Source organism: Chionomys nivalis, chromosome 19 (assembly GCF_950005125.1).
Source record: "Chionomys nivalis chromosome 19, mChiNiv1.1, whole genome shotgun sequence".
Taxonomy (NCBI): domain Eukaryota; kingdom Metazoa; phylum Chordata; class Mammalia; order Rodentia; family Cricetidae; genus Chionomys; species Chionomys nivalis.
The window spans coordinates 42,740,249-42,753,531 of record NC_080104.1 but is presented as its reverse complement, the minus strand read 5'-3'; positions in this window follow the sequence as shown (position 1 = coordinate 42,753,531).

Here is a 13,283-nt window from a genome sequence, read left to right as displayed (position 1 = left end):
CACAGAGAAACCCTGACTCGAAAAACCAAAAAAAAAAAAAAAAAAAAAAAGACCCACATAGTAGAAGGAATGAACAGGTTGTCCTCTGACCTCTATATATGTGAACAAGCACACACACACTAAATTAATTGATTAAATGTAATAAAGATTTTTTTTAAGTTTACATCCTAGCTGCAGTAAGAAAAAAGTAGAAACTAAATCTAAAAAGAGATAACTTGAATTGCCCAACACTTGGAAGCTTCAGCAGGTATTGGGGTGGTCAAGAACCTGAGTGGAATCTGGGACTCTCTGGAGTGGTTAGCAGACCCGGGCATCTCCTGAACCTCATTCCTTGAATGAAGAGCATCTCTCCAGAGGTCCAAACAGCTGCACCAAGCAAGCCTGTGCCGAGGCTTCAGTCCTCCTCCCCAGGACCGCGGGTGTCTCCACCTCGAGGTTGCTCTTAGCTTTGCTTATCTGCAGCTAAGTGCATTTTTTCCTCTCCAGAAAACAGGGACAAACTGGGGTTCACTGTGTTATTCGGTGGATCTACTTTGTGCTCCGTGGAGGAGCCACGGGGCTCCTAGGAGGAGTCAAGAGCTTGAGGAGACAGAGGACTGACAGTTGCAGGGCACTGGACTTGCTAGCCCAGCGCCCCCCCTCCCCACGCTTTCCTTCCCCTCCTAGGAAGGAAGGGCTACAGACCCCCTCAGGAGGAAATTAGCTCTGGCTTCCTCTGGCCCAGCCAGAGCAAATCGGCCTTCAAAAGCTCTGAGCCTCCAGGCCACACAGCGAGCTCCTTTGTGGCCTGCTAGCACCTCCCTCTCCCCTGCCTGAACTCTCCTGTCCAGAGAAGACTAAATGGGACTCTTACAAGGCACAGGAACTGAGAGACCAAGTGCTGAGTGCTTGGTCGGGGGTAACGGGGTGTGTGTGTGTGTGTGTGTGACTCTGCCCCACCAACTGGTCCATTCAGGCAATGTAAAGAAGGGGTGGGGTTTGTTGGGGGCGAAGCTCAGATCAAGCCATACCCACCAAAACACAGACACTTAGGGACCTCTCTGGGTTTGGGTACACACACACACACACACACACACACACGCACAATGTAATAAAATATTTTAAATTATCATTTATGAAGATGATGGTGTTGATTAGTGAGCTCTCGCCTGACATGCATGGGGCTTGGGATTTAATTTTCATCATGGCAAAAAGGAAAGAATAAAATGGGAATCAGTGTTTGCCAGCACATTTGCCCACCCCGTGCCTGTGCGCCCACCGCCACGTTGGCAGCCGTACACAGTGATGGGTGGTGACTCCTCTGTTGAGTTTTTGGTGGAAGCGGGATACCAGAGTCCTGCCCCCTCTGTCTTGTGTGGTTGACTAAAGAAGCCTGATCATGGGATCCTGGAAGAGGGGGCATTGGTGGTACAAGTGAACGATTTGAGGGTGTTCTCTGAACGAAGGCATGAGCGCCTCTGTGTGCGAAGAGGACTCCAGGTGTCTCAAGGGAGCCCGGTGTCAGGGTCCCTCCTCAGGATGGTCAAGGTCTGCCCACTGAGCCCCTTGGCCTGGAAAGCTGGGTAAAGGCACAGGCTAGTGCAGGAGGGGTGGGTTCTGGGCCTAGGCAGGCCACTAACCAGAGTGTGCCTTTCCTTACCTGCTTTCCAGACTCAATTTCCACAACCAAGCCAAAGGGATTCTGCTGAGTAAAACCTCACACTTGTCCCTTGTAGCCATAGTGGCTTCTGGTTCTAGACTGCAGCCCAAAGGGTTCTCTGCTTTGATCAGGCTGCCAGCCAATGAGCCTTAGGGAATCTGTCGCTGCAGCCCCCAGTGCTGGGGCTACAGGCATATGCTGCTGTCCCTGGGTTTTTAATTTGTGGAATGGGCGCTAAGAATCCAAACCCAGGTCCTCACACCTGCATGTGCTTGACCTTACTAACCGAGTCATCTCCCCAGCTACCCAGCCCCCTTTTAGACAAAGTCTCTGCATGGGCTGGCTTCAAACATCCTGTGTAACCAGAGTTGAGTTTGAACTGCTGACCCTCCTGCCTCGCCTCCTCAGGTGGTGGAACTGCGGGCTCAGGCTACTCTGCCTAGTTTGCTGTTGCTCCAATTAGTTGCTAACACTGGGAAGATCTCACCTACAAATCCGAGCCTCCAGCTTCCCTTGGAAGATTCTGTCTTGCCCAGCATGGTGAGGTACACTTGCCATTCCGGCATGGGAGGTAGAAGCAGGTCATCGATGGCTATGTAGTGTGTCTAGGCTACGTAAGACTCTGTCTCATCAAACCAAAATTAAACCAAGCAACAGAGAGAGAGAGAGAGAGACAGAGACAGAGACAGAGACAGAGAGACAGAGAGAGACAGAGAGAGGTTTTATCTTCATTCTTGCATAGAAATAGTAAGTGTGACTTAGCAGTACATGATCTTCAGGTGGCCACTGTCCCAACATGGCTGCTTTCTTCAAGCGTGTTTGCTCTCCCATCGTCCTTGCTCTGGCACAGACACAGGGCAGTCTCAGTATGAACCAAGGTTCCTGGACTTCCAGGAAGCGCTATTTCCCCTATAGGCTGTGACCAGTGCCCCTCATCACAGGGCAAGAGAAGGATGACGATATTTCAGCTGCCTGAGTTTGCACCAAGGGAAGCTGACGCAGAGGGAAGGGGAATGGATGTAGGATATGGTAGGTTTAGTGCGTTCCTAGGATGTTGCTGGGGAATGGCAGGGAGGGAGAGCCAGAAGACTCTCTCAGAGGGCCCTCTGGCCTCTTCCTGGGTCCTAATTCACCTGTGCCTCACTAGGGACCCAAGCAGAGGAGCCAGGCTGAGTCCCCTCCACTACTGATAGCCCCACAGATCCCTCCCCACCCCCACCTTGTAGTTAAATCATTGTCAGAGGCACAAGGTCAGGGACCAGCTGGCTGCCCCATGCAGAGGAGGCCAGGGGAAGGGCAGAGGCAGGGGACCTTGGGAGTCCTTGCCTTCTATCTCCACAGTCTCAGATCTGTCTCTCCCAAGCTGGCAGGACCCTGAGTTGTGCCTCCATGGGCTCCCTGTCTCGATGCTGCAGAGTAACGGCAGAAAATAGTTTGTAACGAGAACATGGAGATATGACATGCTTCAGCATTGGACAGCAGTTAGAAAGACGCTTTTGTTTTCTGAGGGCTCATCCCTCGGATTGATCACCGTTTCCCAAGGCTTGTCCCCTGTGCTACCACTTCCATCCCCATAGTCACAAGGGAGTGTACAGACTGGAAAGCCACGGGAAAGCCAAGGAGCAGAATGGGACAGTCAGTCACTCGAGGTCACAAAGCTAATGATAGTTGTTCTCAGTTCAGGTCTGGCCTTGGGGCGAGGCTTTACCTGTTGAGAACTTCATGAGTAGGGAAGGAGCCCATGGTCAAGGGCAGACTGTGTCTGCCTCCATTTTCCTCTTCCCCCACCTGGAATGCTCCTGCAGAGACAGTCACTTCCTTCTCTGCTGACAAGGCACTAGAAGCGCTGTTCTCTCTGAGACACCTTCTAGGACTTCCTCTCCCCTGAGGAATTTCCTCCCCTGAACTATGATTTAGACTGTTGTACAGCCCAGGAGGCTCACTTCTCAATTTCTCCCCTACTCATCATCTCTGGGTGGGAAGCTGGGTGACTCGTGTCCAGAGGCTGGGGTTTATTTTCTATTGACTTGTACTACAATCTCTGGGCATGAATGCACAGACCTATTCCAACAGACCCTGGTCTCTAGTATAGAGAGGACAGCTGACTTACAGGCCCCAAGAAGCACGGATTTAGCCTGTTACAAGCCATTCAGAATATAATTTGACCCAGAAGTTCCACAATGAGGCATTTCTTTTTTTAAAAAATTGTTTTTATTGAGCTATATATTTTTCTCTGCTCCCCTCCCTCCTCCCCTTCTATTCTCTCCCATGATCCCCACGCTCCCAATTTACTCAGGAGATCTTGTCTTTTTCTACTTTTTCTACATACATGGAGTAGATCCATGTATGTATCTCTTAGGGTCCTCTTTGTTGTCTGGGTTCTCTGTAGACTGATTTTATTTTCTTTATGTCTAAAAATCACTTATGAATGAGTGTATATTATATTTGTCTTTCTGGGTCTGGGTTATCTCACTCAATATCATATTTTCTAGATCCATGCATTTGCCTGCAAATTTCAAGATGTCACTATTTTTTTCTGCTGTGTAGTACTCCATTGTGTAAATGAACCACATCTTCTTTATCCATTCTTTGGTTGAGGGGCATTTAGGTTGTTTCCAGGTTCTGGTTATGACAAATAATGCTGCTATGAACATAGTTGAGCACATGTCCTTGTGGTATGATTGAGCATTTTTTGTGTATATACCCAAAAGTTGTATTGCTGGGTCTGAGGTAGGTTGCTTCCTAAATTTCTGAGAAATCGTCCTACTGATTTCCAAAGTGACTGTACAAGCTTTCATTCCCACCAGCAATGCAGGAGTGTTCCCTTTTCCCCACAACCTCTCCAGCATAAATTGTCATTAGAGGTTTTGATCTTGACCATTCTTACAGGTGTAAGATGGAATCTCAGAGTTGTTTAGATTTGCATTTCTCTAATGGCTAAGGATGTTGAACATTTTCTTAAGTGTCTTTCAGCCATTTTAGATTCATCTATTGAGAATTCTCTGTTTAGGCCTGTACTCAATTTTTTTTACTGAATTATTTGTTCTTTTGATGACCAATTTCTTGAGTTCTTTGTATATTTTGGAGATCAGACCTCTGTCTGATGTGGGGTTGGTGAAGATCTTTTCCCATTATGTAGGCTGCCATTTTGTCTTGTTGACCATGTCCTTTGCTTTACAGAAGCTTTTCAGTTTCAGGAGGTCCCATTTATTAATTGCTTCTCTCAGTGCCTGTGCTACTGGGGTTATATTTAGGAAGTGGTCTCCTGTGCCAATGCATTCAAGTGTACTTCCCACTTTCTCTTGTAGTTGGTTTTATGTTGATGTCTCTGATCTATCTGGACTTGAGTTTTGTGCATGACAATAGATATGGATCTATTTTCATTCTTCTATATGTTGATATCCAGTTATGCCTGCACTACTGGTTGAATATGCTTTATTTTATCCATTTTATATTTTTTTATTCTTTGTCAAAAATCAGGAGGTTGTACTATATGGATTGATATCTGGATCTTCTATTTAGTTCCATTGGTTCTCCTGTCTGTTTTTATGCCAGTACCAGGCTGTTTTCAGTACTGTAGCTCTGTAGTAGAGTTTGAAGTCAGGGATTGTGATGCCTCCAGAAGTCCCTTTATTGTACAGGACTGTTTTGGCTGTCCTGGGTTTTTTGTTTGTTTGTTTGTTTGTTTTTTGCTTTTCCATACAAAGTTGAGTACCATTCTTTCGAGGTCTGTGGGGAATTGTGCTGGGATTTTGATGGGCATTGCGTTGAATCTCTAGATTGCTTTGGGTAAGATTGACTGAGGCATTTATTAAAGAATAATAAAATGCTTCATGGTCACCTCTCTATATCCTGGAGTTCCTCACTTGAGGATTCAGCCATCCTTGGACTGAAGATATTTGGAAATGATATTGCAAGCTGGAAGTATTGGTGCACACCTTTAATCGCAGCACTTGGAAGGCAGAGACAGGAGGATCTCTGTGAGTTTGAGGTCAGCCTGGTCTACACAGTGAGATCCAGTATAGCCAAGACTATGTAGAGAGTACTTTGTCTCAAATTTAAAAAACAAAACAAGCAAACAAACAAAAAGGGAAAACAACATTGTATCTGTGTAGATCGGGGACATGCTTTTTCCTTGTGATTACTTTTGAACCATATATTGCATTAGCAACTGTTTACCTGGTTCTCATGCTCATATGCAATCTAAAGACATTTTACAACGTGTTGGAGGATGTGCACCAGCTCTATGCATTTTACCCAAGGGACTTGAGCCCCCATGAATTTTAGTATTCTTTGGGGGTCCCGGAATCAACCTCTCCCAGCGTAGATTCTGAGGGATGCTTATGCGTGTGAAAATGGTCATCTGGAGCAGCATGTGACAGACTGTAGTCCCTCCACTAGGGAGGTAGAGGAAGGAGGATGAGATATTCAAGATCATCTTTGGCTACGTAGAGTTCGAGGCCAACCTGTGCTGCCTGAGACCCTGTCTCAAAACCAAAACCTGAACCAAAACCAAAAGCTCATCTTTGTGTATACAGTATTTATGGGGTTGACTCTGTGGTTAAGAGCACTGGCTATTCCTGCAGAGGACGTGGGTTTGAGTTCCAGCATTCACACGGGTAATGTACCACCATCTGTAACTCCAGTTCCCAGGGAGCCAATTCTCTTCCGGTCTCCTTACGATAATTCTATTTTTGTTTTTAGACTTGGTTTCTCTGTGTAACAGCCTTAGCAATTCTGGAACTATTTTTGTAGACCAGGCTGGCTTTGAACTCACAGAGATTCGCCTGCCTCTGCCTCCTAAGTGCTGGGATTAAAGCTACTGCCTGGCTCCTGGCTCCTCAGACACTGTACATCTTGTAGTAAATACACAGCTATGTTTGGCCAAACAGTGTTAATGAATACAATTTCTGTGTAAGTATTTCGGGGCTAAGCTAGCCGGGCAACTGGGATGAACAAGCAGCTCCTCTCCCTGCAACACACATGCACACGCGTGCACACACATAGCTGTTGTAAAGAACAACGGAGCCTGCTCTAAGAAGGCCACACCCACACTCTCAGACGTGTCTTATTCTTTCCTTGAGCACCTATTGTTCTATTAACCTCTGTATACAAATCTACATCTTTTTAAAAATGTCATTTTAGGGGCTGGATAGATTTCTCAGGGGTTAGAGCATTGTCTACACTTCCAGAAGATCTCAGTTCAAACCCAGCACCCACATGGCAGCTTACAACCAACTATAACTCTAGTTCCAGAGGATCTGATGCACTCTTTTGGCCACTGAAGGCATGCACACACACACAGAGACAGGGTGAGCAGACACCTGAGAAGGCCAGAGGTAGGGTTCCACCTGGAGGTGGAGTTAGAGGTGGCCATGAGCCACTTGACATGGGTGCTGGGAACAGAACATGGATCCTATACAAGAACGGCATGAGAGCTTAACCACTGAGCCATCTCTTCAACCCCACGAAACTTTTTCCACAGAAAAGTCAAGGGTCTAGGGCTGGAGAGATGGCTCAGCGGTTAAGAGCATTGCCTGCCCTTCTAAAGGTCCTGAGTTCAATTCCCAGCATCCACGTGGTGGCTCACAACCATCTGTAATGGGGTCTGGTGCCCTCTTCTGGCCTGCAGGCATACACACAGACAGAATATTGCATACATAATAAATAAATAAATATTTTTTTTAAAAAAAGTCAAGGGTCTAGCTTTTCTTGAGAGAAGATCCTAAAGAAGAAGATTCCACAGGTTGGTGACAGTGCTGATCGGTATCTCTCGCTGTACTGCTGCTCACAGTTAAAATCCACCAAAGAGGAATGGTGGCTTCACTTGGTGACTGACTGTATTTTTGCCAAACTGATTATCCCACCTCAGAAGGCTGAGACAGGAGGTTGGTAACTTTCAGGTCAGGATGAGCTACATAGACCCTGTCTCAAAAAAAAAAAAAAAAAAAAAAAAAACTCACTTTTCAATAGTGAGTTACTTGGGACCTTGGTAAAACAAGAAAGATATTTATTTCAAAGCTGAGTGTTACAGGGACTTCTCTGAGGCCTCCTATGGGAGGGCAGGTGCAGCCAGATGTGACCAGGTGTGGCCAGGTGAGGACAGGAAACAGTGGACAGTGGAGGCCATCTCTGCCAAGACCAAGACCAGCTGGATGATACCTGGCCGGGTTCTTGGCCTGGGTCAGGCTCTCAATCTCTACGAGGGACTTTGTCAGGCCAGGTGGTTGTCCTACCGCAACCTGCACCTGCTCCATTAATCTTTCCTGTCCTAACCTGGCTGACAGAGCCCCTTCTGTCTGTTGACCTAGGAGGGGAGCATGAGGGTGGAGGCCCAGGGATCAGCTCCTGTTTAGTGCCTGCTGTTGCCCAGCAGCTGGGGCTGGAGCCCTCGTGGGGGGCCTCGATTGTCAGCCGCTGATGGATTAGGAGCTACAGGCAGGCGGCTCTCTCCTGCCCCCAGCTCCCTACTTCCCTGGTCCAGCATCAGTCCCTAGAAAGGATAGTTGACCAAAGGAGTCACATCCTTCTTTTCTTAATTGGAGACAGAATATCAGCATGTAGCCCTTGCTGGCTTGAACTCGCTCTGTAGACCAGGCTAGCTTCGAACCCACAGAGACATGCCTGCCTCTGCCTCCCCGGTTTGGAGATAACAGGCATGCACCACCATGGCCAGCAAGCCACATTTGCACAATGACCTGGTACCTAACATACATCTGCAGTAAGCACTACAGCCTCCTTCTCTTTAACCTCGCCCCAACCCAGGGGACCAGATAGAGCCATCTCTCAGTATCTATCCATCAGGGACTGGCGCTATGGCTTCCCTGAGGCACCAATCTGAGTCCCTGACCTAAGGTGGAGTAATGTTTGCATGTCATGTCCATGCATCCTCCCACGCAGTCATAACGGTCTCTAGATGACATGGTCTGCCACACCATGTAGACACTATGCACATAGCCTTAGTGCAGGATGGAAATAGGTGCGTTAAGGAAAAGAGAAAAGGCTCCTAAAGGTGGAAGGGAATACTCACTGCTACCTATGTATTAATAGCTCTTCTATTGTATCATTTAGGGAGCAATGCCCCCCCAAAAGTCCCTACAGGATCTGCAAAGAGGCGGTTTACTGTTGTGAATATTTTTAGTCGGTAGTTGATGGAATTTGCACATGGAACCGGGGGACATGGAGAACCCATTGTACTTTTTTATTAGTGGGAAAGTAAAAGTCTAGCAATTAAAATGCCACATTAAAGGCTGGAGAGGCGGCTCAGTGGTTAGGAGCACTGACTGCTCTCACAGAAGACCCGGGCTTAGTTCCCAGCACCCTCATGGCAGCTCACAACAGTCTGTAAGTCCAGTTCCAGAGGATTTGACACTCTCTTCTGCATTTGGTACACAGATGTACACTCTGGCAAGACACCCATACACATAACTATACATTCCATATTCAGCCTTCATTTTATGAGCGAAGTACTAATGGCTTATAATAGCAGTATGCTAAAAGGTGTTATCTGAGACCACCAAGTGGATAGAGGGCAGGTCTGTCTCCTCACTCCAAATCCCCTGTCCTTGGCCATTACAGTCTATTAAAAACAAAAGTAAATTGCTTTGGAACCATCTGTACAGAGGGAAGACATGAGCTTACAGGTTGGGCTCTACTGTGCATGCTATACAGGAAGAAGAGGCAGCAGGGGGTTCCATGCAGGGCTTTCTCTGGTGAGGAAAGAGTCAATGGAGCAGACTGTGCGGGAGAGGAAGACTGTGCAACCTCCACAGGAACTTCAAGGCAGAGCCCACTAGGTCTAGTGAAGATAAGACCCTTCTAGTTTAGGATGGTTACTAACTCGGTGCTACTACCACACCAGTCACAGAGGACAACTAAGGAATTCTCTGCAGTGGGACCGAGGAGTGGCCATTAACTCTCAATGGCAGAGTCTAGGCTGAGAGATTGCATACTTAGCGTTGGATCCTGCTACGTCACTAATTCCATTGTCACCTTAGACCAGTCCCTTCCCCTTCCTGGCCTTCACTTTGCACAGCCCTGAAGTCAACATCGGGGACTCTAAGACCCCCAAGGCCATTTCCAGCCAGGCCACAAGGCTGTTTTGTCCCTTTTAGCCACTGCTGACTTTTAGCTACCAATGTTCCAAAAAGCAAGGAGTGAGAAGAGGTGGGGGCGGGAACACTAGGTCTGTAAAAAAAGAAAAAATTCCCAGACTGGCCTTATTGCTTTGTGTGTGCAGAGAGGGACTGGGGAAGTCCTGGGCGGTGGCGGGGTGGGGGGACGGACGGACAGGGATGGAGTGAGGAGGGAGGGGAGAAGAGGGTGTGCTGAGGAGACAGAAGAATGAAATAAAGGCAAATCCAACAAAAGCAAGTAAAAAGTTGAGTGACAAGCTTGGAGCTGCAGGCCCTGGGTCGGCTAGGCCTTTAGCAATGAAGAATGGACACAAATGAGCTGGATTTTCATGCTTGGTGGACGGTGAATGCAGGAGCATCTTTTAAAACCCTATCAGGAACTCTTTGGATTGTCATTAGATCTGGAGACGGCCAAAGCCAGAGGGAGGAGTCCGCTGAATCTGGCCTTCTGGGTGTGAAAAGACCCTGCTATACCACTGGTGTTGGCGGCTGGCGGTGGTGTGGGAGGGGGTGGGGGGATGCTCAGGGCTCTCTTTGCTGAGCTGGGCACACCAGGGCCCCTCAAAGGTTTCGGTAAATTATTTGGCATTTCAAGGGTCCTTGAATTTCAATGGTAGGCTCCATCTTCTCTCACTGGACCCCACACTGGAGCTAGGAGGGGCAGGGAAGGCTGGGGTGGACTCCGGGTTTCCGGCTCCTTGTGGGGTGACCAACCATCCATGTTTGCCTGGCACAGGGGACTTATAGTGCCAATGTCAGAAGTCCCAGAAAAATCAGGATGGTTAGTCAACCTCAGGTGGGATATAGTAGGGATAAGAAGGGATTTATTGCCAAGTCATTAGGTGTGAAAATGGCTTGGTGTTTATGGGCCTAGAAATTGTAGCTCGGGTAATAGGATTACCCACCACGTATGAAGCCTTAGGTTCTATCCCTAGGTGTGGTAGTATGCTCCTGTAATCCCAGCATCAGGAGGTAGGGGTGGGAGAATCAGAAGTTCAAGTTCATCCTCAGCTACGGAATGAGTTGTGAGACTACAATGAGCTACATGAGACAGTGTCTCCGAAAACAGTTTTTATTTGAAAATAGACACTAATGTTGCATCTGCGGGGCGACAGATGCCTGGGCTGTCTCTGCAGGTTGAGGGGAGGCTGCAAATAGAGGAGCCAAGGTTGGCTTCGAATCAGTGACCACAGGGGAGGCTTCTTTACACTCCCGTGCCCTCTAGCTCCTCCCGGCCTCTCCTCACTCACTTTTTTTAGCAAGCAGAGGCTTAGTAGTCACACATGAAGTCACAGTAGTCTATCTCTGTGCATTGTGTCCACTTGAAAGTGTCCAAAGTCAAAACTCTAAAAACGAGAGAGAAATGGGTTACTATGGAGAGGGAAGTGGCTCTGGGTCCAGAAGGCCTGGGGACAAGTCCCATGCCATCTCTCACTGGAAAGCCAGTAACATGCTGCTTAATGGTTCCTGTCTTCATTTCATTTGCAGAATAGAAAAGGTAATTCTCACTCGTAGACTAATAAGCAGAACGCACAAGGACTGCCTCAAAATTATACCCCAGTAACAGTGAGTCACATATAGTGTACCCCAGTAAGAGTGAGTCACATACAGTGTACCCCAGTAACAGTGAGTCACATACAGTGTACCCCAGTAACAGTGAGTCTCATACAGTGTACCCCAGTAACAGTGAGTCACATACAGTGTGCCCCAGTAACAGTGAGTCACATACAGCCTACCCCAGTAACAATGAGTCACATACAGTATACCCCAGTAACAATGAGTCACATACAGTGTACCCCAGTAACAGTGAATCACATATAGTGTACCCCAGTAACAGTGAGTCACATACAGTGTACCTCAGTAACAGTGAATCACATATAGTGTACCCCAGTAACAATGAGTCACATACAGTATACCCCAGTAACAATGAGTCACATACAGTATACCCCAGTAACAATGAGTCACATACAGTGTACCCCAGTAACAGTGAATCACATATAGTGTACCCCAGTAACAGTGAGTCACATACAGTGTACCTCAGTAACAGTGAATCACATATAGTGTACCCCAGTAACAATGAGTCACATACAGCCTACCCCAGTAACAATGAGTTGCCTTTAAATTTTTTTAATGTGACCATTTGGAGGGAGATCATGCCCTTCAAGTCAGAGCCCTTCTGAACTCTGCTTCCAGATTCTTGGAATAAACAAAAACCTGTAGAACAGGCCAGCTAAGATCAGGCCTCATCTACACAACAAACCCAGGTGGGCTACTTGCCTTCCCTGAGCTGCTGCACAGCGCCCCTGCCAGCATGTCTTCATGTTGGAGAGTGCTTGTCCTCCAGGAAAACTCAGCACCTCAATATTCTACTCAGGGACCAGTTTCCTTCCTGTTTCTGTCAATCAATCAAGATGCACAGGAGGACAGGTCACAGTGTCCTGGCATCCCTCTGATGCTGAGCAGCCTCAGAGAAGCAAGTGCACACACGTAAAAGGTGCTCACATGGGATCAAGTGTAGAGGCTGAAAAACCTGAGATGCAAAAAGAGGAGACGGGGACCTGATTAGCTGACTGGGGGATTCATGAAGCACAGCTAAGCATGGCTGTGAGAACTGAGGCAGGGGGATGTCAGCACTTGGAACCACGCTCACTGCTGAGAACCTAGTGCCAGATGAAGCAGCAAGAGGACACTTGCTGCCATTCTAGAGACCTGCACCAAATCACCAGGACACAAAGCCAAGAGCTGACCCTTTGGGGCTGGAGAAAGACCTCTGCTGCTAGAAACTCTTCCACTAAAACCTCACTGAAAAGATGCGAGTGTGGATGCCAGCATCCACAATGGACAGCTCGCAACTGTCTGCAACTCCAGTTCTAGAGGATCGAAGACCTTATTCTAGTCTCTGTCTTGCACTGACCCAGCACACACTTGCATGCACACACACATATGCATGCAGGCATGCGCGCGTATCCACACACGCACAAACACACGCACACACGCACATACACACACACACACACAATCTTTCTTAAAATAGAGGAATCGCAATAAAACTGACCTCTTGCCAGGACAACAGCAGCTGGCGGGGGTGGGGGTGCAGTGGTCGTCAGAATGGAAATCATGGAAGCCTTGTGTTTCTGCAAAGGTGCGGATGCACTCTGGATACTTTCCCTGAGTCCTTTAATTCTGACAGTTATGCTGCAGGAGGCCAACACTGTTTCCTTTCACCAGTGATTGACCTGGTCAGACCCTTGGGTCCAATGCCACACTCGGGGGAGGAGGAGCTTGAATTAGAACCCCAGGCCTTTGTCTTCACAGACTATCAGCTACTATACGGTCACATTCAGTTCACACTGAGCCAAAGTAGGACAGCGAAGGCTACACCACTGGGAGCGCGTGGTTCCTGGGTTGCTTCGGTGTAACCCACAGAAGATTGCTGAGCAGAGTGGCAGGCATGTGTTCCAATTGTGATTGACTCTTAGGTGATAATTCCTAAATCTGGGCAGCGAGTG